We start from the raw sequence: 21,768 nt of genomic DNA on the forward strand, positions 1-21,768 counted from the left end.
CAATTCGATCGTGTGTGGGCTACAGCGGACTTTTTTTTCCCCAACGTTCGACAGACCTACACATAAAACATGTTTCAAATCTATCTGACGGACTAAAAATTGTGAAAACCGTTCGTCTGTGTGCTAGTCCGAGGGACCAAATACAACGCAAGGGCAGCTATTGGCTACTGGCTATTGAACTTCCTTGTTTAGTCCTGTTTACATCATCACGTTCAAAACAAACGAACTTTCGAACAGACAGTCTGGTCCTGTGTGGCCAAGTCCGTTTCATTTAGAAAGTCCATCGGACCTCTGCCGAAAGTCTGCCGGGAAGACCGTCGGACCTAGCACGTCGAAAAGTCTGGTCACGATAAAAGAGACCAAAGGAGGAAAGAGCCCAGGGCCTGATGGCTATATAATAGAATATCTAAAAAAGTTTGGAGACATACTAGCCCCAATTTTATGTGCATATTATAATGGACTAGGTACAAAATATGGACTGAGCGAGGAGGCCTCCACTGCGACAATCTCCACGATATTGAAAGAGGGAAAAGAGAATACAATATGCTCAAACTATAGACCGATCTTACTACTCAATACGGACGTTAAATTGTTCGCAAAAATATTGGCCGCTAGAATAAAGAAGTTAATGCCTAGCTTAGTCCACGCAGATCAGGTGGGATTCATCGAGGGGCGAGAAGGAAAAGATAATGGAGTAAGGTCAATATTACTGCTTCAGAGGATGAAGGAGAGTAGAATCCCCAGTCTACTCCTATCAATAGATGCTGAGAAAGCTTTTGATCGAGTAGACTGGGGATTCATGATGGGTACCCTAAGGGGAATGGGGTTTGGACCCAAAATTTTGAAGTGGATAAAGGCACTATATAACAGCCCCAAGGCAGTGGTAAGAGTTAATGGGGTACTATCAACAGCCTTCAGAATGAACAATGGGACTAGACAGGGGTGTCCGCTGTCCCCCCTATTGTTCGTTCTGGCATTGGAGCCACTCCTGGAGACGATAAGGAGAAACCCAGATATAAAGGGGGTTGAGATAGAGGGGGGAATACATAAGACAGCCGCATTTGCGGATGATATTCTGTTCTATGTATCTAGCCCACGAATCTCCATGCCAAACTTGTTAAAGGCTTTACAGGAATACGGGGAATTATCTAACTTTAAAATTAACCCAAGCAAGTCAGAAATCTTAAACGTAAATATAAATCCGAGAGAAGAACTTGACATTAAGAGAGAATTCCCATTTCTATGGCAAAAAGAAATTAAATATTTAGGGATTAAACTGACTGCATCAATAGAAAAAATATACCAAATAAACTATATCCCCCTTCTAGAAGAATTGAGAGAAGAAATAAGGAGAATGAGAACAAAGCCCCTGTCATGGTTAGGAAGAATTAATGCCTTAAAAATGATTATTCAACCTAAAATCCTTTATAAATTTCAGCTATTACCAATATATATCCCCCCCCCTATATTTTAAAATGATAAATTCTTTAATTTCTAAATTTATCTGGAACAACAAGAAACCTAGAATCCCACTGAAGACTTTGCAAAAGGGAAAAGATGAGGGGGGTCTGAATGTCCCAGACTTTAGAAAATATTACGAAGCAGCAGTGTTAAAACGGGTGGTGGAATGGGCAAAATTAGAAAGTAAAAAAAGATGGGGAAAAATAGAACACAGTTTATCAGGCACAAATCTAGGTAGAGAAATCTGGACTCCTTTAAAATATAGATCACTAGGGAAGACAACACCTTTGGTCACAAAAAATGTGTTTAGAGTATGGGAGGGAATACACAAACATAACAAGTGGAAATATAATTCCCCTTTAATTTATCTAAAAGATAATGATTTTTTTGCACCTGGTAAAAGTACAATAGGAGGGAAATGGATAAAACAAGATAATATGCAATTACGACACATAATTAAAGAGGGGAAATTGAAAACACTAGCAATATTACAGAAAGAAAATGACTGGATGAAGTTGAATGAGTGGCGATACCTGCAGCTTAGACATTTCGTCTCAAGACTACCACAACCGCTTAGAGATGGAGAAAATTTGACTGCCTTGGAGCGGATATGTGAGGGGAAATCCCCAAGGGCAGGTATTGCCCAGTTTTATAAGGTCTTGAGATGGGAACATGAAGCGGAGGTACCAATCTTCATTAAAAAATGGGAAGAAGAGATAGGAGCACGGGGTGAAAACCAAAATATAGAAAAAATATTGAAGATGGTGCACAGATCCACAGAAAATAGTAAGACAATAGAAACAAATTATAAAATTTTAGTAAGATGGTATAGGACCCCAGATATAATGGCAAAGTACCAGGAGGGACAATCTGGGAAATGTTGGAGGAATTGTGGACAAACGGGAAGTTTGGCCCATATATGGTGGGATTGTCCCAAGATTAAAGAATATTGGAGAGAAATAATAAGATATATAGAAGTAATAGCTAAAATACAGCTACCTGAGAACCCATGGGTATGCCTATTCCATGCAGTAGATACCCCAATTAAGGAGTATAGGAATTCCCTTACAAGCTCATTAATAAACGCGGCAAAAAGTCTGATTCCGAAAAAATGGAAAGAAATAGAAGCACCCAAAGTAAAGGAATGGTTAGGAAAAGTTGAGGAAATGTACAGTATTGAAGGGCTGGGAATGGAGGAAGAAAGAGAAAGAAAGAGATTCCATGTGAAATGGAAATACTGGAAAATCTTTAGACAATCTATGATCTTTAACGAGGTAATGGGTCGGTAGGGGTGGGAAGAGGGGTGGGAGGGAGATATTTTAGAAGAACTTGAGAAGTAAAGAAAGAAAACCAGGATAATGTGAAAAATTGAAAAGCATGAATGTATATTGGTTCTATGGTTTTCTTTTAATACCTGATTATGTTTTGTACGCAACTTAAATGAAAAATTTAAATAAAGAATTAAAAAAAAAGAAAAGTCCGGTCACGTGTACCCAGCATAAGAGGAAATTTTTTGATGGAAAAGATTTATTTTTGGGCATTGCTTGTATATGTGGTATAGGGTACCTATATGGGTATTCCATCTCCAGCAAATAGAGGGAATTAATTATTTTAATTAATTGTGTGAAGGAACTCAACAGTGCGGTACCAACAATAGAGGATTTTATACAGTTTTTATTTTCAAATAGTTTTATTGGCCTTATTCCATCTATCCTCTCAGTCTAGTTCAAGTTCCCAATTGAAAGAACTTTCCAATTTAAATATACAGCATATTTGGATTTGAGGAATGAGTAAGCATCCATGGTGTATATGTAATGGAGGATGTCTGTTATCAAGTGTTTGCAGGAAGGACCTTCAAGACAGAATTCCCCCAAAGCGGGGCAACCGAGAAGGCTGCAAATTCTTTAAATAGACTGGGCATAATGCTTGATTTGGAGATAACTGTAAAGATTTAGGTTAAAGGTGGTTTATAGCTCCTGAAATGAGGGAATAACCCTGGGGCACTACACCTCACAGAAGGAGCTTAACTCTACATTTAGAACAAAATCTGTCCAGAGAGCAATACAGAAGCATCCGTCTGTAACCTTTCCTTATGAAAATGCCAGCTGTCTGGCTATTCAAGGGCCCTGCACCCCCCATCCCAAAGCACCTTGTCCCCATGTGTATGAGGACAAGGACCCTTCCCGACAACCCTGGTCATTGGTTGTCGGGGTCTGCGGACAGGGGGCTTATCAGAATCTGGGAGCCCCCTTTAATAAGGGGGCCCCCAGATCCCGACCCTTCACCCTATGTGAATGAGTATGGGGGTACATCGTATTCAAAAATAAAACACACTACACAGGTTTTTAAAATAATGTATTAAGCAGCTCCGGGGGCTTCTTCCGACTTCGGGGGGGTCTCTTCCTTCTCCGCGCTCTCCGGCCTCTTCTCCGCGATCTCCGGTTCTTCTGCCGGGCTCTTCCACTAGCGTTGGCCCGGTCTTCTCCGTCGTTTGCTTCCCTGTTCTCTTCTTCCGATGTTGACACAACGCTCTCTCCCACAGTACTGCCGGGTTCGCGATGCACAACGACTTATATTGGCATGGGGCGTGATCACTGGGTGATGTCATCCAGTAACCACGCCCCTTATGTCACGTCCCATCATGCACCGGGTGATGACGTCATAAGGGGAGTGGCCGGATGACATCACCTGGTGACCACGCCCCATGCCAATATGTGTCGTTGTGCACCTGGCATTACTGTGGGAGAGAGAGCTTCATGTCAACATCATAAGAAGGGAACAGGGAAGCAGACGATGGAGAAGACCGGACCAATGCTAGTAAAAGAAAGGGCAGAAGATAGCAGAGGAGCCCAGCAGAAGATACCGGACATCGGCAGAAGAACCGGAGAGAGCACGGAGAAGAAGGAAGAGACCCCCAAAGTCGGAAGAAGACCCCCAGAGCTGCCTAATAAATTATTTTAAAAACCTGTGTAGTGTTTTATTTTTGACACTTTTTTTTAAGGTCAATGGGTAGGGGTAAGATGTACCCCATACTCATTCACATAGGGTGGGGGGCCGGGATCTGGGGGCCCCTTCTTAAAAGAGGGCTCCCAGATTCTGATAAGCCCCCCGCAGACCCCGACAACCAACGGCCAGGGTTGTTAGAAAGGGCCTTTGTCCTCATCAACATGGGGACAAGGTGCTTTGGGGTGGGGGGCGCAGGGCCCCCCCTGACCCGAAGCACCTACCCCCCATGGTGAGGGCATGCGGCCTGGTATGGTTCAGGGGAGGGGCACTCGCATCGTCCCCACCCCCTTTCCTGGTTTCCTAACCAGCCGGGCTGCATGCTCAGATAAGGGTCTGGTATAGATTTTTGGGGGGACCCCACGCAGTTTTTTCGGTGAAGGCGGTTCCCCTTAAAATCCATACCAGACTGAGGGGTCTGGTATCGTCCGGGGGGGGGGACCCCACAGCAATTTTTTTTTACATTTTGGCAGGGGGTTCCTCTTCATCCTCAACACGCAAGTCGGATCATGAGGATCCGACTTCTGGTGCGACTTCTATTCAAATAAATGGGCTCCCATAGGGAACCATTGATTTTGAATAGAGGCAGAGAAACGCTGCTAAAAGCTAGTGCCGCTGAATGTGCATTAACAGCAATGAACAACGCTGATAAAATTACGTTTTTCAACCAGCGTTTTCTGCCAGCAATCTGGCGTCCAGAAACAGCTTTTTTGAGCTCCAGTGCGCATGGAGTCTAAAGGGAGGCGTCACAATACTTTTGACAATATAGTGTAGCTTTGCTTTCTCATAATCAACTCATAATTTGATAATTCATCTCTATGATGATACATCCAGCTAAATTTGAAGGAGTCAGATAGATTACCATAGTAAGGTATTTTGTCAACCCCCCCAAAAAAATTGTATGACGCCGTGCTGAATTGTGGGTGTGATCAAATTGCATTGACAGTGGAAGGAACTTAAAGAGGTATAATTAAATAAAACCTGAACCTACTCCCTATATACCCAGTGCACATTTGCCACAGTCTTTTTACCCATGATCGATTGATCGATTTGGGTACAATCAGCCCGCACATACATGGATCAAAATTCGGCTGGACCCTGCTTAACTGGAAAAATTTAGATCCAAGTATGGCCGGCTTTACTCTCCCCCAATCTATTTAGTGTGAGTGTTGAATTACACCAGACATGGTATTTATGGTATTCCTGAGAACAGGTTCAAAAATCATACACAATGTTTTCACATAGGATTACCTGATTAACTGCAAGTATCTATTGGGTTGTAGTATGGGCCCCGGTAGATTGCATCTTTTATGGGCTATCATTTTGCATGCCATAAACAGCATTTCTTCAACATTCTAATATACCTTAGCCAATTGAATACCTTGAATGAAGTAGTATTTTCAGTTAAATAGCTTGAAATGTTAAAACGAAAATTGTGTCTTTCTCCAATAAGCTTTTAAATATGCATAAAGCAGTGGTCTCCAAACTGCCGCCCGTAGGATCCGATTGCCTTTATCTGGCCCTTGTGGCATTAGTCCCCCCATTGTTAGCAACAGTATAGTCCTTGTCATTAAAAATGGACAATGGGGCAATATTACTCCTACTGACACCAACGATGGGGCACTATGATTCCCACTGACACCAGTGATGGGGCACTATTACGCCCTCTGCCACAGATGATGGGGCACTATTACGCCCACTGCCACAGACGATGGGGCACTACTACGTCCACTGCCACAGACGATGGGGCACTATTATGCCCACTGCCACAGACGATGGGGCACCATTACACCCACTGACGCAGATGACGGGGCGCCACCATTACGGCCACTGACACAGATGACGGGGCGCCATTACGCCCACTGACACAGATGATGGGGCTCCATTACGCCCACCGACACAGACGATCGGGCTCCATTACGCCCACTGATACAGACGATGGGGCTCCATTACACCCACTGACATCGACAATGGGGCTCCATTTTTTTAAATCATATTCTTTTTATATACAAACAACAAAAAAACTATACAATAAAATTATCCAAGCAGAATCATAAACAAAAACAGACATTACATAACAAAAAAAAAAGGACGCATGGGGCACTATTACTCCCACTGACACCAATGATGGGGCATTATTACTCCCATTGACACAGACGATGGTGCACTATTACTCCCACCAACACTGATGATGGGGCACTATTACTCCCACCAACACTGACGATGGGGCACTATTACTCCCACCAACACTGATGATGGGGCACTATTACTCCCACCAACACTGATGATGGGGCACTATTACTCCCACCAACACTGATGATGGGGCACTATTACTCCCACCAACACTGATGATGGGGCACTATTACTCCCACCAACACTGATGATGGGGCACTATTACTTCTACCAACACTGATGATGGGGCACTATTACTCCCACCAACACCGATGATGGGGCACTATTACTCCCACTAACACTGACGATGGGGCACTATTACTCCCACTAACACTGACGATGGGACACTATTACTCCCACCAACACTGATGATGGGGCACTATTACTCCCACCAACACTGATGATGGGGCTCTATTACTCCCACCAACACTGATGATGGGGCACTATTACTCCAACCAACACTGATGATGGGGCACTATTACTCCCACCAACACTGACGATGGGGCACTATTACTCCCACTGGCACCAACAATCAGGCACTATTACTTCCACTGGCACAGACGATGGGGCATTGTTTACTCCCAATGGCCACAGTCCAGCTCCCGTAAAATATGAAGAACAGTAAATCGGTCCTTTGTTTATAGAGTTTAGAGACCCCTGGCTTAAAGCAATGAATGAGAAGCTGAAAATGATTGTTAGGAGACACGGGTCGGGAATGCACAAGTGTGAATGTAATCTGCATAGAGATGATACTGGAAGCTATAAAAGAAGTTGCCCAAGTATGAACCAGGCCTATGACTAATCAAAGCAAAGAGCAAGAGTGTGTCCCTGATGCGGTCACTGACCCTTTATTCTGACCCTCAGGAGGTCACTGACCAACCTGTTTGTAAAGTTTCTGCTAAATATTCCTGCTGACTGATGAAGCAACTGGGTTACACAGCTGACATGCATATAGGAAAAGAGATGTAAAGTGGCTGCCAAAGCCTAAGTAGAGTTAAAGTGGGCAAAAGAAAAAAAAAAACATTCAGAACATATTCAGATAATGTGTAAATATTCAAAATTAGAAAAACCATATGGGTTGTCAAAATTGTAATTTCAGATTTTTGAAGTAAAATCATCCGCATAGGTTCGCTTTAATGGCGGCTCCTTCAGCGACACATAGGGGGTTATTTACTAAAGGAAAATCCACTTTGCACTGCAAGTGCACTAAAAAAACAGCATTTTAGCTTGCACATGATTGGATGATAAAATCAGCAGAGCTTCCCCTCATTTCAGATCTACCCCCTAGATTTCGAGCGACTGCACTTCCAAAATGGATTTGCCTTTCGTAAATAACCCCCATAGTTACCTTTCCTACACTCCTCTGTTCCGCCATTGTGAGCATAGGATACTACACTGTGCTACAAAGTATGGGGAGTATATGACTTATTCTACTTCTTCCCATGTGACAGCCCTGACAATTGCTGATTGGCTGCTCAAGCATCCACTGACCACATTTGGGGAGAGAGTCTCAGACCACATGTAAGGTCTAAGCCACCACCATCACAAGAAAAGATAATCACCTCTACAACCCCATTTGGAAAAAAGCAAAACATTTTTTGCTATAGATTTTATTTGATATATTCTATCAGTTGCTTGACCTCTATCAGCAATTGGGAATATATTTGCTATTTACATGCTGTCAGTAGTTATCGTGTTATCTGTTGTTTTGGTTATGGGGCTTATCAGGAGCAAACAGCCTGGAGGATGACAGCCCCTGAAAACTTAGATGGGGAAACCCCACCTATATCTATCTAGGCGTTTACACAGATAATATGGTATTTCTAGTAGGAAGTCAATGTTCGTGGCCTGCTACTTTGAGGACTGCTACTATAAGAATGAAATAATCTTTCTTTTAGCAAAATTTAGGATGGAAGTTATTATGCAAATGGTTTAGATATCAGCTTATCAAAATGAGGTTATTAGGTGAATAATGCCTTCAAACAGCCGACTTCCTACCCAGAAACCCGATTAAGGAACACTGCAGACAATTGTCCTCTGAAACAGACAGAAATGACAGCCAACAGAGACAAAAAGTTAACCCCATGCCGTTAGCCCTTTAACCACTTGCTTTCCTGGCCCTGGAGGATAAAGTCATGGCTGTTGGAATTTTTTAATAACACTTTACAGGTTATTAGTGTATATTTAAATAAAATTACATCATAAAATTACATACCCTGTTTTCCCGAAAATAAGACCTAGCGTGATTGTCAGTGATGGCTGCAATATAAGCCCTGCCCCCCAAATAAGCCCTAGTTAAAGTCCTTGTAGGTCTTATTTTCAGGGTAGGGCTTATATTGCAGCCATCACCGACAATCACACTAGATCTTATTTTTGGGGAAACAGGGTAGTTACATAGTAGGCGAGTTTGAAAAAAAAAAAAAAAAAAGGACAAGTCCATCAAGTCTAACCCATGTGTGTAATTATATGTCACATATTAAATGATGGCCTTAGAATTATTCCTCTCACTCTGACATTCACAGCATTACTGCGCATGCGTGGTGCAAATCGCTGTTTACATACATGTGCAGGATCTACACTTGTAGTTGTGTGTATCCACAGGAGGTTCATTTTATTAAAATATTTTTTTTACACTTTTATTTTCCATTGAAATTTATTTCTGTCACGGGGGCTTTGGGGCAAGTGACAGGTCCTCTTTATGGAGATATTAGGGGTCTATAGACCCTCAGTGTCTACCCTGCCTTTCTAAGCATCTTAGCAAGCACAGATTGGGGGGCTGCCCTTTTCACTGCAGTAAAAGTGACCAGGTGACTATAGAGCTGCCCGGATCACTTTTTCAAAAAGCAGTCAATTGCTGATACAGCCATGAGCTTGTTATAACTACTTGTTGACAGGTTGTTTTTCATTTAGTAAGTGGTTAAAAACAGTCTGTGATGCTATAGGCTGGTAAGTGGAGCTTGTAATTATATGCTTACTGTGATTGTGGAACCGATTGAGCACACCGGCAGAGCAACATGGCAATGCATATACGCAGCAGCTCTGTGTTAAAGGAATTGTAACGGAAGAAGGTTTTTTTATCTTAATGCATTCTATGCATTAAAGTGATTGTTAACCCACTTCTATTACATGCTGCCCTCCTCTCTGCACCATTATAATAACTGTCCCTTTGCCTGTGTTCTGTTAAAAATCTGCATGATTGTACCCGTATGAGTTCCGCTCCCAGCACTCAGCTGATTCCTCTCATTGCTTCTCTCGCTGGCTCACAGCTGCAGTGGGCGGGGCTGAGCCCTCCTGCTGATGTCAGCTGGGGAGGATGGTGAGAGAGGAAAGAGGAAGCACTGAGCCGCCGACAATCGGCTGAACGTGGGGAGTGGAGCTCATATAGGTACAATTGTGCAGATTTTTTTACAGAACACAGGGACAATTATTATAATGGTGCAGAGAGGATGGCAGTATTTAATAGCTAATATGGGAGCAGCAGGAGGGGGGAGGGGAGGGTGCTGGTATGAGCAGAGAGGGGAGGGGGAAGAAGGACACCGGAGACAGATAGCAGGCTGCGACGGACAACGATATCAGGGCTCAGCAGCCATGATTATTGCGATCAGTTTGCAAAGGGGAGGGCATATCCAGGCAGGATCAGCCAGGTATTTCATGTGATACAGGGGTCTAAATGACACAAGCACTGTGCTGTATAACATGCTTTAAGGGAACAAGATCTTTATTTTTTTGGGTTAAACATTTTAAGATAAAAAACCTTCTGTGTGGAGCAGCCTCCCCAGCACCCCCTAATTACTTACCCTAGCCCCATCTCTCTCCAGCGATGTCCACGAATGTCTAAGCCATCTGGGACACTCCTGATTGGCTGAGATACAGCAGGGGTGCCATTGGCTCCCACGGCTCTCAAAGTCAGTCAGCCAATCAGGGGAGAAAGGGGACAGGGCCAGGTCGGGGCTCCGTGTCTGAATGGATACACATAACTCTGACTTGGCTCGGGTGCTCCCATAGAGAGCTGTTGGCTGAGGGGGCACTTGATAGAAGGGAGGGGCCAGGAGCAGCAAAGAGGGACCCGAGAAGAGGGGGATCCAGACTGCTCTGAGCAAAATCAACTGCACAGATGAGATAAGTATAACATGTTTGTTATTTAAAAATAAAAAACACAAGACTTTACAATCACTTTAAGGCCCACCTCTGTGGTGCAGCATATATGTGTGACACGGCAGGAAGAGGTTATAAAGGGCCTTCCATGCAAGTACCATAAAAGGTCCTGTTGTCTTACAGCCTTCACCCCTAAATGTATCAAAAAATTCCCAGCACTGCTAGCTTGTCTGATAGAGGTCCAAAAGGTGGTGTGTGAAATTTCCAGAATTGTGGAAACGAAAATAGTTATGCACCTATATATGAAACAGTGTCTCTTATATAGTCCATCTGGATGGAAATGAGAGACAACAAATCTATGAGAAATCTATGAGAAAGGTCTGTAATATCCATTGGAAACAGACAGCCTGTTCTGGGGTCAGGGAGCCCACAGGGGTAATAATAAGAGACTGTCTGTGTCCAGGTGGGATCCTGCATGAGTGAGTGGAATATTCCTATCCTCAGCAGCGGGAGGACGTTGGAACCACAAGCTGCAGGGAGCAGAATGACAGCTGTCAGACCCAGAGTAAAACTGACCAATCAGAACACGTTTCAGAGGCAAGTCACGCCTCCTTCCTCAGCCAATAAATGTATGCATTTATCCATTCAGTCATTTCCGACTGCCAATAATTCTATGTCCAAACACTCTGGAAACAATGTCTGGTACAATTAAGCTTTTTACATAAAACTTTAAAACTGTAAAATTTTGTAATAAAGTGCATGTAAGCATGCATGTACAAAAAAATAATAATATAAAACTGCTTCAGCAGCGAAGGAGTTAAGAGTTAGGCCTCTTTCACATGGCTGAACCATCTGCCTGTTTTTCATCCTTCAGCTCTCTGTTGTATCCCTCCAGCGCTCACGGGAGTGCTGGGCTGTGGAGGGAGCTTGAGCAGCTGGGTCAGTCTTCCAGCGGCTTGCTGAGAGGTCGAGGCATCTGGGTGGATCCAACTATAAAGGGTCCACTGGTCACAGGAGTGAAGGACAGACTGCACTCTTGTGACCTATAAGAAAAAAAAGCTAAATAAGCTTTGGCAATACTTTTCCTTTGGGAACTGAAGGAAAAACATGCTGGGGGGGGGGGGGGGGGGGGTACTTTAACCACTTGACCACTGGGCACTTAAACACCCTTAATAACCAGACCAATTTTCAACTTTTGGTGCTCTCACATTTTGAATGATAATTACTCAGTAATGCAACACTGGACCTATTTGTCCTTTTTTTCACACAAATGGAGCTTTCTTTTGGTGGTATTTAATCACCGCTGGGTTTTTTATTTTTTGTGCTATAAAAAGAAAAAAAGACCGAAAATTCTGTAAAAAAAATGAATTTTTCTTCGTTTCTGTTATAAAATTTAGCAGATTAGTAATTTTTCTTCAAAATTTGGCCAAAATGTATACTACTACATAGCTTTGGTAAAAATAAGTACAGATTGGTGGATATTATTTGGTCTTTGTGAAAGTTATAGAGTCCACAAGCTATGGTGCCAATATCTGAAAATTTATCACACCTGAAGTACTGACGGCCTATTTCAATTCTTGAGACCCTAACATGCCAGAAAAGTACAAATACCCCCCAAATGACCCCTTTTTGGAAAAAGACATTCCAAGATATTTAGTAAGAGGCATGATGAGTTTTTTGAAGTTGTCATTTTTTCCCACAATTCTTTGCAAAATCAAGATTTTTTTTTCCTTTTTTTTATATTTTTTTATAAAATTGTCATATTATCAGTTTATTTCTCACACACACAGCATATGCATACCACAAATTACACCACAAAACACATTCTGCTATTACTACCGAGTACAGCGATACGACATGTGTGAGGTTTTTACACAGCGTGGCCACATATAGAGGCCCAACATGCAGGGAGCGCCATCAGGCGTTCTGGAGCACCCAGGAAAATTCTGACATTTCTCTCCTACATGTAAAAATCATCATTTATTTGCTAGAAAATTACATAGAACCCCAAAACATTAATTTTTTTTAGCAAAGACCCTAGAGAATACAATGGTGGTCGTTGCAACTTTTTATCTCGCACGGTATTTGCGCAGCAATTTTTCAAACGCGTTTTTTTGGGGGGGGAAAAAAACGGGTTTGTGCTTAAAAAACAAAACAAAAAAACAGTAAAGTTAGCCCAATTTTTGCATAATGTGAAAGATGAAGTTATGCTGAGTAGATACCTAACATGTCACTCTTCAAAATTGCACACGCTCGTGGAATGGCACCAAACGTTGCTACTTAAAAATCCCCATAGGCGACGCTTTAAATTTTTTTACTGGTTACATGTTTTGAGTTACAGAGGAGATCTAGGGCTAGAATTATTGCTCTCGCTCTAACGTTCACGGCGATACCTCACATGGGTGGTTTGAACACCATTTTCATATGTGGGCGGGACTTACATATGTGTTCGCTTCTGCATGTGAGCACATGGGGACAGGGGCGCTTTAAATTTAATTTTATTTTTTATTGTTCATTTTACTTTATTTATTTTAGACATTTTTTTCCCCAAAAATACATTTTTTGATCGCTTTTATTCCTATTACAAGGAACGTAAACATTCCTTGTAATAGGAATATGGGATGACAGGTCCTCTTTACAGTGAGATATGGGGTCAATAAGACCCCACATCTCACCTCTAGGCTGGGAAGCCTGAAATAAAAAAAAAAAAAAAAAAAAAAAAAAAATTCTGGCCTTGATCGTATTGGCGAGTCGGTAGAAGCACCGGAGGGCGGCGAGGGGGGGGGGGGGGGGCGTCTATGGCTGGGTATTGCAGGGTATCACCGAGTATGGCTGGGTATTGCAGGGTATCTCCGAGTATGGCAATTTATGGCAGGGTATTGCAGAGTATCGGCGGGGTATTGCAGAGTATTGGCGGGTATTGGCAGGGTATTGCAGAGTATTGGCGGGTATTGCAGAGTATTGGCGGGGTATTGCAGAGTATTGGAGAGTATAGGCAGGGTATTGGAGAGTATTGGCAGGGTATTGGAGAGTATTGGCAGGGTATTGGAGAGTATTGGCAGGGTATTGCAAAGTATTGGCTGGTATTGCAGAGTATTGCCAGGGTATTGAGGGGTTAAATTCGGTGAGCAGCGATGTGGGCACTGCAGATGCAGCCCACAGCACTGCTGACACCGATCTCTTCCCCCTCCGCTGGACCGATCGGTACGCCGGTTTGTTTACAAGTGATCGCTCTGTCATTTGACGGAGCGATCACGTGGTAAACAGCCACGATGGGCGGCCGTTTACCGTGATCCGTGATGGACAGGACCCGGCAGTCACGGATGCTCTCGAGTGCACGCCCCAGGGGGCGCGCTAGAGCAGAGTTCTGGGAGGCCGTTAATTAACAGCCTCATAGAGTTAAACAACCGCCCTGAAGCCGTTAATCGGCTATGGGCCGGTTGTCAAGTGGTTAAATGTACTTTGAAATGTAAATCTCAGTGGGTCTGCTCAAGGTCCATTTCACACATCTGCGGGATGATGGTCTATGTGGACAGCTTTTCCTCAGATGCCTGCATACTTAGATGTGCCTGTTTAATCATCAACCATGTGAGTTGCTAAATGTTGTACCTTCATTAAATGTAACCATATTGCTATTGCTACACTTAGAGGCGCCTCTCTTCTCTTTTACACTCTGTAGCTCCTGCTGGATTTTGCTTCTATTCCCTTGATGAGGCTGCCATTTGTGGATGGGCATTTTATGGTTACACAACCTGGTCACATTGCTATAATCTTTTTATATGGACTATAAACTGAAGGATATATGAATAAAATGGTTGTGGAACTAATCAACCGAGTTTCCATTATTTCTTATGGGGAAAATTGCTTTGATATACAAGTGCTTTGGATTACAAGCATGTTTCCAGAACTATGCTTGCAATCCAAGGTTTCACTGTATTTGCACTAACATATATGAAATCTGTATATAGATATCTATCTATATAATCTCTCTCTATATATATATAATATATAATATATAATCTCTCTCTAAGTGTAGATTTTATATATATATATATATATATATATATATATATATATATATATGTATGTATGTATGTATAACACGCACCCCAATTTAAGAGGGAAGTTTCAGGGAAAAAAACTTTTTTTTTCAAATAAACCACTTTGCAGAAAAATAATGGTCTGTTCCAATCAATGCAGCGTGATTAGTGCCTATCTGCAGCCTGATGCCTATCTACAGCCACAATGCAGCCTCTATGCCTATCTGCAGCCTCACCATTTCTCATGCAGTGCAGGAAATCAGGAGGGGGACGTCCGCCGCCAGAATTACCGAACCGCCATCTTCTGTTTACAGTACTTGGCTCTCACACACACACACGTCCCGCCTCTGCCATCACCTTGGACCAGCTCCTGTGATTGACAGAACACTGGTCCAATGCCGGTGGCGGAGGCAGATGTGTGTGAGAGAGCCGAGTACTGTAAACAGAAGATGGCAGCTCAGTGATTGGCCTAAACTGAGGGAAAAAAAATTTTTATATATTTTTTGGGGATATTATAGCAAAAAGTAAAAAATTATGTGTTTTTGTCAAAAATGTCGCAATTTTTTTTGTAGCGCAAAAAATAAAAAACGCAGAGGTGATCAAAAGAAAGCTCTATTTGTGGGGAAAAAAGGACATCAATTTTGTTTGGAAGCCACATCGCAAGACCGCGCAACTGTCAGTTAAAGCAACGCAGTGCCGAATCGCAAAAAGTGCTCTGGTCTTTGGGCAGCCAAATGGTCCGGGCCTAAAGTGGTTTAGTGCAAGGACCAATGAGAAACACACACGTTATGATAAAACACAGAAAATGTCTTTACTGCAATATTTCTGTGGGAAAAGTAACAAAACAGTAACAGTACATATATTCAAGTTATCAACTGGAGAGCAATATCTGAAATTAAGAGAAATATAGCTCAATATTATATTCAGGCTACTTTCAGGGGATTCCAAACCTGAGAATAACCCAAGAGCAGAGGCAAACACTTCAATAACAAATAAGTCACAATATGGCAACCTGTATCAGATTGGGTACCTTTACTCAGGTCTGCTCTATGAGTCCAGGCAGGAGGAGAGCAGAGAATTACCCTCTATGTCAGGCCTCACTCTTCTGTCCCCTGACACCACAGGCCCAACTTCAAACACTGTATTTGAATCACTATTTAATGGCTTAACTTCCCAGATAAACTTTCCCACTCACTGCATATACAGAGCCCCAAGTATGTGTGTGGGCCCATATGGCACTGGTAGCTTCAGTCCTTTTGAAGAAAGATGAAACTTTGTATCTTCAGCTAGCCACTCTCGTTCGTGCACTTAAACTCCTGAATAGCAGGGCCAAACACCACAACTGGCCCAGATTATCAAGTAAAGAATGCAGGATCTTCCTCAGCAAGCTGAAAGAACAATAGTGTCTGTATACGGTGTCTCTGTGAACGGATGGCCTTATCCTTTAGCCCTGTGGCACTACAAGTGTCAGCAAGATGACTAACGGGAATGATGTCTGTATACAGCGTCCATTTAACTCTCTCTGTGTGCAGTGTCCTTGCTTCCTGCAAATGGGTGAAAGCCCTCTCACCCAATTCTGCGGCCAAGGCCCAAACGAACATCCTGGAACAGGCAGGCTCTCGACTGGTCACCTCACACTGGAATGCTTCACACCATCAGTGCAGGTGCATCTAGATATGCACCTGGGATCCCCCTCTCTCAGGCTGGATGTCCTGACTGGCTGTGGATGCGTCAAATCACGCAGTGGACTGACCTGAGAGGCAGAACCTCTCGCTTAGGTCTAAGCTCTTCCTCTGCCTTGTGTATTCTCCTCAGATCAGCAAGATGGAGTCTCTAGTTCCTTTGCCCCCAGAGCAGACTGGCTATTGTAGAAAGCTATGGGGCCTTTTTAGATGGGGACTTCATATCCCAGAATCCTTTGAAGCTGCTGCTTGTTAAAACCCTCCCGATTTGCTCCTTTAATGGGTTCTCCTCCTCCTACTGCCAATAGGGACACAGGGGAGGATGCAGAGTGAGCAGCCCTGTGTGTCTGCGTGAGGAGAAAAAAAAAGGGAGGGGGGAAATATCCTCCTCTGAAACTAACAGGCACTTTCTCTCTCACAGAAGAATCTTGGCCAGCTTGGCCAGGCAGCAGGATATGCAGGGCACCCACTACACACGTCCCCCACCAAAGAACCTTTGGTCCCCAAAGGAAGTAACAGTCCTTGAAAATGCTTTCAAATATATACAGAGAAAAAAAAACTGGTTAGTGGACACAGGAAAACAAACAACTTGCAATTTCATAAGGACCTGGCAGAGGAACCTTCCATCAATAAACATAGGAAGGAAGGGTCCCTACAGGCCACCTTAATTGGAATGGCCCAGCTAGTTGTGCCAGGGGGTGAGGTAAGGTTGCCCTTCCCCAAATATGTGGTGAGAAGGTCAGGCTCTGCAAGAGTCCCTTGAGGGGTGAGGATAACTTCTTTGGTGTTCTCACCAAACACATCACAGGTCGGTCTCTTGAGAGGATGCTTAACTCTTCGCTTTCTCTTTTCCACTGGCTTAGGCACAGTAGGCTCACTAGCCTCTTATTCCTGTTTAACTGCTTCTGACTCTTGCAGATCAGTTTCTATTTCTTCTGCTGGGGATCCTTCTCCATCCACTGTAGAAGAGGGAGACACATCTGGCCCTCCTGCTGGCAGGGAAGGTAAGGGATCACATCTGGGGACAACAGGGGCTAACAGCCGCTTCACCTGATCTGTGCTGGTCCCTACGATCAATGAACTTCCTGTAGATCATGGCAGCCAAGGACACACGATGGCCAGCGTCTCAAAATTCTGAGGCTTTCCAACCCTCAATGGATCACGCAATAAGTTGACCCGCAGGCAGGGGCATACGGGCCCCGCCCCCCTAATCCCTGCCGCCACCTCCCAATCCATATGCCCGACCCCTTTCAGGATGCCAGACGCATGGACTCCTATGGCAGTGTGAGCGGGGTGTTTTTTTTTTTAAGCATCCCATTAGAGCCTGAGGCTCTAATAGGCTTCAAAAAAGGGTAGGTTTGGGCGCAGAGAGATCCCACCCTGTTGTGAGAATGAATTTTCACTATTTTTACACCACAGTGCCTCCCCGCCAATCAGGAGGTAGGTCAGTGAGACCTGTCTCCCCATTGGCCAAAGCGTGCCCTGCACTTTGGCGGAAGAGACACACAGGGGAGGAAGCTGGAGGATCAGACTCCTCCGCCGCCGACACAGGAGGAGAGGACGAGGACACAACAGCCTTGGGCCGTAATGGTGGAGATGCATGGGATGCAGGAGCCGTTGCCTGCCCATCCCCCAGCTCTCTGCCGTCACCCTGTTGGGGTAAGTGCCGGTTGGGGGGGGGGATTGTCACAGTGGTCTGATGGGTGGGCGAGCAGGGGGGAGCTTGTCACAGTGCCTGCATATGTTAGGCTGAAGCTGCATATGACGGGCACAGGCTGTATATGATGGGCACAGAAGCTGCATAAGATGGGCACAGAAGTTGCATAAGATGGGCACAGAAGCTGCATAAGATAAAATAAACAAGAAGTGGTCTGGTGTCACCGGTAACCCACCTCAATCCCTGAAACATGCAACAAACGATTTTCCCTAATGGGAATTTAAATGAGGTGGGCACAATTTGGCCAAAAAGCATCATACCAGTAATTGAAGTATAAAGTATATGCATTTATTCAGGTAAAAGTCATGCATACATTGGTAGCATCAGCAATGGCCAGTTGTAAAACAACATATATGTAAAATAGATAATGGTACATAAATGGATGATAAGCATGTAAAACATGGGCATTGGTAGTGGAAAGCATGTGATACACAAGCATCTAATGTACCCGACGCATTTCGCGAGACCCAGCTCGCTCTTCAGGGGTTTATGCGTGTACAGATGTACCTAAGATAGAAGAATATAAATGGGTAGGTGGTATAGTATTGAGTATAGTATTGATGGAGTAGTTGCAGAGCGTGGGAGCCATAATATGGGGTCCCATACTCGACACTAAATGGGGCCAGGACAAGCATCTCCCCATTCTGCCTAGTGACAGTGTCACTGATCTCTGCTCCCTGTGATCGGGAACAGAGATCAGTGATGTGTCACACGTAGCCATGCCCCCCCCCCAGTGTTAGAAACACTCCCCAGGGTACACTTAACCCCTTCACTGCCAGTGTCATTTACACAGGAATCAGTGCATTTGTATAGCACCGATTGCTGTATAAATGACAATGGTCCCAAAAGTGTGTCAAAAATGTCCGATGTGTCCGCCATAATGTCGCAGTCACGATAAAGAAAAAAAAATAAAAATCGCTGATCGCCACTATTACTAGTAATAAAAAATAAAAATAAATAAAAATCCCATAAAACTATCCCCTATTTTGTAAACGCTATATCTTTTGCGCAAACCAAACGCTTATTGCGATTTTTTTACCAAAAATATGTAGAAGAATACATATCGGCCTAAACTGAGGGAAAAAAAATAATGCGTTTTTTCCCCAAAATTGTCACTTTTTGTTTATAGTGCAAAAAATAAAAACTGCAGGGGTGATCAAATACCACCAAAAGAAAGCCATATTTGTGGGAAAAAAGGACGTCCATTTTGTTTGAGAGCCACCTCGCACGATCGCTCAATTGTCAGTTAAAGCGACGCAGTGCCGAATCGCAAAAAGTGCTCTGGTCAGGAAGGGGGTAAATTCTTCTGGGGTTGAAGTGGTTAAAACAGTAGGAATCAGAGGGCCCTGCTCGTTAGAGCTTACAATCTAAGAGGGAGGTTCAAGAGATACAAGAGGTAATAACTGTGGGGGCGATGTGCTGATGGAAAAAATAAATGTACAGTTGTTAGGTGGGGGTCAGATAGGCTTCTGAAGAGATGTATTTTCAGGGATCACCTGAAAGTGGACAAAGTAGGATATAGTCGGACAGATTGGGGTAGAGCATTGCAGAGGATGGGAGAGGCTCGGGAGAAGTCCTGGAGGCAAGCATGGGATAAGATGAGGGGTGGGAGCTAGAAAGCAGGAGGTCTTGGGAGGAATGAAGAGAACGATTTGGTTGGTATTTTGAGACCAGGATAGTGATGTAGCTGGGGGCCCAAGTTATGGTTAGTATTGAATTCAATCGGCAGCCTTTGGAGGGATTGGCAAAGAGGGGTAGCAGACGCTGAGTGGTTTGTAAGGTGGATGAGCCTGGCAGCAGCGTTCATAATGAACTGAAAAGGGGGGTTGGCCTATTTAGAGTTAAGCCAATGAGGAGGGAGTTGCGCAGTAATCGAGACGAGAGATGACCAGGGAGTGGATTAGAAAGCTTGTGGTGTTGTTAGCTAGAAGGGGCATATCTTTATTTTTTGGTAAAGACAAAAATAATACTGTGACAGATCCTATCCCACACTCCGATTGAGTGCTGCCGTCAGTATATCCCACTTCCTCCAATCTGACTATCAGAGAGATATATTCTCATAGCTGCATTGAATACAAGTCTAGCCAAAAATAGCTTGTAGAATCTTGAATCCTTAATTGGACAGAATCCAGCCTTTTATACACATTTTACACAAGGGGTAGATAACGAGGTAGAGCTGCTCATGGATACTCCCCCCTCCCCTATAGCAACAACTTAAAAGACAATTATACAATTAACATGTTAATTAACCCAGCGCTTAAAGTGGTTGTAAACCCTTACAACACACTTTGATCTACAGGTAAGCCTAGATTAAGGCTTACCTGTAGGTCCAAGAAATATCTCCTAAACCTATACGGTTTAGGAGATATTTGCCCGAAGACAGGCACAGCTGTCTACGGCGCATGCGCCATAGACATCGGCGCACTGAGCAACAACGGAGATGCCACGCGTGTCGGCTCCAGTGCACATGCGCGGGAGTGACATCATCGCGCCTTCGCCGAATGACAGCGGCGGAGCTGCAAGGCCCCACCAAGAAGATGGATGCGCCGGACTACAGGGGACAGCGGTGACTTCGCTGGCTCCTGTGTCAGGTAAGTGACACATAATGGACTACTATGCGATGCATAGTAGTCCATTATGCTTTGCCTTTGCAGGGAATGAAAGAGGAAGTAAACTCATCAGGGTTTACTTCCTCTTTAAGGCAGCCTAGGTAACCAGACAGTCCGTCTCCGCAGGTCAATGTGATTAGCTCTTTTAAGGATTGTGCATTGTTCAAAATTAACATTCAAGAAAACAGTCTCTCAAAAATGTAGCAAAAAAAAGATTAATATATCAATACCAAAAAAACAGGGTGAATGGACAGAAAAGGGTCCTTGCAGCCAGTGTCCGCGACAAATACTTACTGTAAAGTGCAGGCGCTATGAAAAGTTTTTTTTGAACCTTTGTGGTCACGAGCATTTTTTCTTTTAAAGTGGTTCTAAAGGCAGAAGTTTTTTTTTTTTTTATCTTAATGCAAAACCTTCGGTGTGCAGCAGCATCCCTTATACTTACAGTATCTGAGCCCCATCTCGATCCAGGGATGTTGCACGAAAGACTCGCCTGTCCGGGACTGGCTGGCTGAGACACACAGCGGGCACCATTGGCACCCGGTGCTGTCAAAGTCAGTGAGCCAGTGAGGAGAGAGAGGGGGCAGTACCGAGCTGCTACTCTGTGTCTGAATGGACACACAGAGCAAGCTGCTTGCTGTGGGGGCACTCGGAAGGAGGGAGGAGCCAGACCCAGCATGCACCAGTCCGTGATGTCAGAAAGGGGCGGTGCCGAGTGACGTAGCCCCTTACCTATATAAGAACGATCAAACTGCAGAGCCTGCAGTAGGCAGGCAGCCAGCCTTCATGTCGGCGGGAGAGTTTTTAAATTTAATTTTTTAACAGTTGTTTGTTTGTGTGTGTGTGTTTTTTTATTATTTTTTGACACTTTTTTAGTGAATGTACTCAATACTCATTCACATGGGAGGGGGTGGAATCTGGGGGCCCTCTGGTTAAAGGGGACTTCCAGATTCCCATAAGCCCCCTGCCCGCAGACTCCCACAACCACCATT

At 44.0% G+C, this 21,768-nt stretch overlaps 1 protein-coding gene across 2 annotated transcripts in view; it reads right to left on the reverse strand.

Moving 5' to 3' along the window:
- Positions 1–21,768, reverse strand: part of SPHK1 (sphingosine kinase 1) — a 72,260-nt gene that overhangs the window by 31,874 nt on the left and 18,618 nt on the right. The window lies entirely within an intron of this gene.

The sequence above is a fragment of the Lithobates pipiens genome, unplaced genomic scaffold, assembly GCF_037356315.1.
Source record: "Lithobates pipiens isolate NorthernLeopardFrog02 unplaced genomic scaffold, aLitPip1_a1.2 Scaffold_28, whole genome shotgun sequence".
In the NCBI taxonomy this organism is placed as follows: domain Eukaryota; kingdom Metazoa; phylum Chordata; class Amphibia; order Anura; family Ranidae; genus Lithobates; species Lithobates pipiens.